Consider the following 6000-nt stretch of genomic DNA (forward strand, 5'->3'; position numbering starts at 1 on the left):
ATCCTGATAACACAGTCTGTTCTCGTGATTCACAGCAGTTTTGTTCTATAAAGTCACCATGGACACTAAATGAGCGAATACAGACCCATCGCTCCTAGGGGAAGCACAGGATTAGGTTCCTGCCAGCCTCTGGTCACCACATTTTCATCAAGCCATCAATACATAACCTTGTTTTATGTGCATTTCTGTTTAAAGACACTTCACTTCATATAGATCATTAATCCATTCACATGAACTCACAGCTAACAACACTATAACTCATGCCTCAATGAAACTTATCTAACATATACCTTTTCTCCGTCAGGCATATCCCAGCCTTCTGTGCTTAGGAACGCTAGGCAGTACCTCAGCACTATGCTTACAGGGCATTTTAAACCAAAGCCATCAACGAAAGCACAGAAATGTAAACAGTGCAACACAGAATAAGATGGCAAGAAGGACTTTTGTTTACAGTGCGAGAGCTGAATTGACCTCAGCTGGGAACATGCATGGTGGGTGACTCCAATTTTTCTCCACTCTACACATGCACACGTCCAGAAGTGACCTCAAAAGTGCAGCAAGTATCGGTTTTGAGGTTACAAGTACATTTTAGTGAGTAGGCAAATTTGCAAACCAAAATTAGCAAATGAGGATTATTTTAATTATTAGTTATTTTATTCCTTCATTTAGGTGTTTGATGTCTTTCTCCTCACTGGACTTCATGAGGGTAATGCTCTTTCTGTACTGCTCACCATTTTATCCCCAGCTCTTAGCAGAACTGATTCAGACTTTGAAAATTGTTGAGCTATTGTTGAACCAAATACCTATCTCTGGAATTTTTGTTTTGTGAGATTTATTAATACTCATGTTTTATGTCACTGTTAGTTGCATACTTAGTGAGGGCCAAAATAAAACAGCTACCCAGGGCTTTTTCCTGATCACACTCACAGAAGATTGATAGATAAATCAAAACTTGATTTTTTTCATGGGCATTAGAATTTTCCAGTGAGGCAAATAATTACATGCAGTTTCCTAGTCTCAGCTGAATTATTCCTTAGAAACTTGCTTGGTAACCTAGCGTTAAAGAAAGAAGTGGAGAGGGCTAAGGGAATTTTTGCCTTCCCCATGACAGAGTATACACAGGCCCCTATATCCATACATAAATTCATTTCTGAAAATGTGACTAATCTCAAAAGTCAAACGACAAATGCATTCTGTCAACAGAGCACATCTGTTCCTAGGTGATAAAATATGGTATAACTCTTGCAATTACACTTGCATTTCTGGACACAACCTTTGATGATATATATCCAGTCTTGACTAATACAACTTCAATTTGATTGTTTTCCTTCACAAATCAAAAAGCAGGCTTGAGAACATCCAGTGGAGGCTAAAGATTCATTCCTTTCAATAAATCTAGTTATTTCTCTTTTTTTCCAGTTTTAAGTCAGTAAAATGTTATCTTTTAAAAATTTTTATTGGAGTCGAGTTGATTTACAATGTTGTTAGCTTCTGCTGTACAGCAAAGTGAATCAATTATACATATATACAAAAATCACATATATACATATATAATTACACATATATCCACTCTTTTTTAGATTCTTTTTCCCACAGAGGTCATTACAGAGTATTGAGTAGAGTTCCCTGCGCTATACAGTAGGTTCTTATTAGTTATCTATTTTATACACAGTAGAGTGTATATGTCAATCCCAATCTCCCAATTCATCCCTCCCCCCACTTCCCTCCTAGTAACCGTCCAAGTTTGTTTTATACGTCTGTGACTCTGTTTCGTAAACAAGTTCATTTGTACCATTTTTTGATTCCACATGAAATCTAATTATTTCTATCTCTATATCAATTATAAAGAGTTAATGATACACATACTTCCTTTTTTAAACAGCCTTATTGAGCTGTAATTCACCCATTTACAGTGTATAATACAATGTTCTTAGTATGTTCACAAGGCTGTGCAGCCATCCCCACTTCCTAATTCCAGAACACTTCTGTCCCCCTAGAAAGAAGCCCTGTACCCATTAGCGCTCACTCCCCACCCCGGCCCCCGACCCCAAGACCCTCAGCCGTTGGCAACTGCTAATCTTACTGTCTCTATGGATTTACCTTTTCTGGACATTCCACATAAATAGAATCATGAAATATATGACCTTTTGTGTTTGGCTTTCACTTAGCATAATGTTTTCAAGGTTTATCCCTACTGTAGTATGTATCAGTACTTGATTTCTTTTTGTAGATGAATAATATTCCATATTCTCGATAGAATTTTGTTTATCCATTCATCAGTTGATAGATAGTTGGGTTGTTTCCATGTTTTTGGCCATTGTGAATAATGCTATGAACATTCATGTACAGGTTTTTGTGTAGATGTACCCTTTCATTTCTCTTGGGTAGATACCTAAAAGTGGAATTGCTAGGTCATCTGGTAATTCTATGTTTAACATTTTGAGTAGCTGCTAAACTGTTTTTCCAAAGTGGTGTCAGCATTTTGCATCCCTCCTAGCAATAGATGCAGGTTTCAATTTCTTCAGATCTTCACCAACACTTGCTGTTGTCTGTCTTATTGACTGTAGCCATCCTAGTTTGTGTAAAGTAATATCTCATTGTGGTTTTCATTTACATTTCCCTAATGATTAGTGATGTTGAGCGTCTTTTCATGTGCTTATTGACCATTTGTATACGCTCTTTGGAGAAATACCTATTCAAACCCTTTGTCCACTTTTTAATTGGCTTGTCTTTTTATTATTGACTTGTAAGAGTTCTTTATATATTCTGTATACAAGTCCCTTATCAGATATATGATTTGCAGACATTTTCTCCCATTCTCACTTGCTTTAGATGCACGTGTCACATCGCTACTGTTGGTACTTTCACTTTGCCATTCACACAATTTTATGAGATTAAGATGCAATAAAATAATCAAGTACTTTCCCAATCATTGCTAGGCAGATGGATGTGGAGACCACCCATGCAGAAACTGAACAGTTGGCAGATAAGCAGTGCCACCTTGCCGTCTTGTCCTTTGATGTCTCTCCCTCACATGCAGAAACCTGAACTCAATGGGAAGCTTAGAGGTGTCATCATGTGACATGTGAAATAATAACTACCGCTTATTGAACACTTACTATATGCAAGACATTGTGCGAAGTGCTTTACATTTATCACATTTGATTTTCACAGAAGCCCTATAAGAGAAGTACTATTATCTCACTTTATAGATGAAGAAAACTCAGGCTGTTATAGTTTAAGTTGTCAATGGTTCTACAGCAAATAAATTGGCAGAGGTGGGATTCAAACCAAGTGCTTCAGAGTAAGGAGCCCTTGCTCTTATCCATGATGCCAAGAGCCGCGATACCTGTCAAGTGCCAGGCTGCAGACAAGGGCCAGAGCCAGAGGAATCTTTCACAGGTTCTCAGTGGAATAAGGAAAATAAGGCTAAATTTATTCCATTTAGATGACTGTCCTTTATTTTGAGATTCTTCCTACTTTTTTGGTATTCTGTATCGCCTACTAACAATACCAAAAGACAGTATTTTTCTTACCGTTATTATAAAAGAAATATAGTCACATGGTAAAATATTCAAATAGGAAAATGCATTATTAGCTTCAAATTCTTTCTGCCTTTCCTTCCTTGACCTGCAGTCTCCACCACAGAGGCAACCACAATTACTAGTTTGTGTATCCTTCATATACATATGTGCATGAATGTGTGTATAAAATTTTCTTGAAATACAAATGGAACTTATACTCTACATACTGCTCTGTATCTTTTCTTTTTTCACTTAATATCTTGGTATCGTTGAATATATTTAATTTATTGAAAAAACGTTGACTGAGTCCCTACTCTGGTAGCCGCCAGAATTGGAGAATTAGTGTTGTATGCACTCGAGCTACAGCAGCAAATAATACAGACATGGTCCCTGCCTTCATGGAGCTTATATTGTAATGGGACAGACAGTCACACAACAAAAAGAATAATAATAAAAGAGATTAATTGCATGTTGTGATGAATGCGAATAAGAAAAGACACTGAACAGAGAACAGATGGGCGCAGGAAACCAACTGCTCTTAATCTCTCTGGGGAGATGACATTTAAATTAAGACTTGAGGGATGGAGCCAGCCATAAAGGAGCAGGTGGAACAGCATTCCAGTCAGAGGGAACTGCCAGTGCAGAGACCTTGAGGTAGGAAGGAGCTTGGCCTTTTTGAGGAACTTACAGAAGAATCATTAGAGCTGAGGCACGGGGAGCAGGGCAAAGAGATGGCAGGGGGCAGTGTCAGAATGCACTGGGAAGCTGGTGAGGGGCCTTAAGGAGGGTGTGACATGGTCTAGTTTGTGTAGATGCTCCCTAGAGAACAAGTGACTTAGTGACCTGCTCAGAGGCCAGTGAAACACTTCAGGCAAAAGATGATGGTGAGCTGGGCTAGGCGGCTGGCTGCAGAAAATGAAGCAAAGAGGACAGATTCTAAATATCTATTGGAAGTAGAAGAAAGTGCCTTGATGATGGGTTGGCTTGGAGTGGGGTGAGAGGGAGGGAGAGTCACGGGTGATGCAGGTCTCAATTTATGAATTTGGGTGTCAGAGAAGGTTAACTTGAACATCGTGGTCTGTGATGCCTCTGGAACATTCCAAGCAAAGAGCTGAATGTTGTTATCTGGAGTTCAGAGGAGAGGTCTCAGCTAGAATTATAAAGCTGGGGGTTATCAACCTGCAATTTTAAATATCTGGGGGTAGGTTTGGGTATGGAAAAGAATGTTATAGTTACTGACTCAAGTTGCCCATTTAAAAACGTAGCTTCTCCTAAAGGCTTTAAATTCAACTTACAAATCTTGTTATTCCATTATAAGTCTAGTAATTTTTTGTATGAAGATAAGGACAATCACTTTCACTTGTTCTGATTACTATTAAATTAATTCTTAAATTTAGTAGCTTCAGTCCTCAAACATTTAACAGACTTACAGCCTTAATTAATCAAATTTCCTTAGACATTTCAGACTACAGTTACAAAATTAATATGCCTGATTTTCTCAAACACTTTAAATGTCCAATAAGGGCAGACTTACAAATCTAAAAAGCCAGATCTTTCTAAGCACTTAACCATATGTTGTAGATTCATTACCTAAAGTTACAAATGTAACAAGTCAGATTCTCTGGGCCATTTCAAGAATCTTAAATCCTACACAAAGCAGAACAAGATCACAGAAACTTCTCTCCTGTATTCATTCCTTCAATATCTGAATATTTATTTATATCTCCCCTCTGGAGTTACAGATTTACTCCCTCAGCAAGGGGATCAGAATTTTTTCCAAATATTACTATTTGGAACTAACCTATATAACAACATGGGGAAAGCTTATGAGAAAGCTTTCCTTGAAGAAAGACTACAAAATTGTATGTAAAGGATGGTTAAAAGCATGTGCCCCGCCCCCAAGAAAATACATAGAGGCTGGGGGTAATTAGGAGAGAAACCGCACAGTAATTTGAACAGGGAAAGGTTAATATAAAGATTTATTAATTGTAACAGGGGACTGTAGTAATGAGGCATTGCCCAGTAAGAAGTAAAGAGAACTCTGAAGAATACAGGAAGAGCAGATGGAAGGAGCAGACAATACTCCTGGGGCTGAGAGAGAGGACCCAGGAGAAAGGACCCCCTGGCCCTCCCCCACCAGAAGGGTAGTGCCAGGGGAAGCTGGTGCTGAAGAAACTGTGTGTACTGCAGTAGCCTGGTGCTGGATGCAAATGCTATTTTGAAACAAATATATGTGGGAAATGTAGGAGCTCTTATCCATACTAATCAAGTTTGAAAGCAACATCACACACTGCCTTGTACAGATACCCAGCTGTTTTCTGTGTTGATGTCTGAGCTCCCCTGCTAGAAGATATCCTCTTTTAAAGCAAGGATTATATTTCATCTTCCTCGTATGGCCAAGCCTGAAGTGAGTATACATTATATGCTCAATAATTTATTTTTGAATATATGAACTCTGAGGGAAGAATCCTACTCA

This window comes from Stenella coeruleoalba, assembly GCF_951394435.1.
Source record: "Stenella coeruleoalba genome assembly, chromosome: 3".
Classification (NCBI taxonomy): Eukaryota; Metazoa; Chordata; class Mammalia; order Artiodactyla; family Delphinidae; genus Stenella; species Stenella coeruleoalba.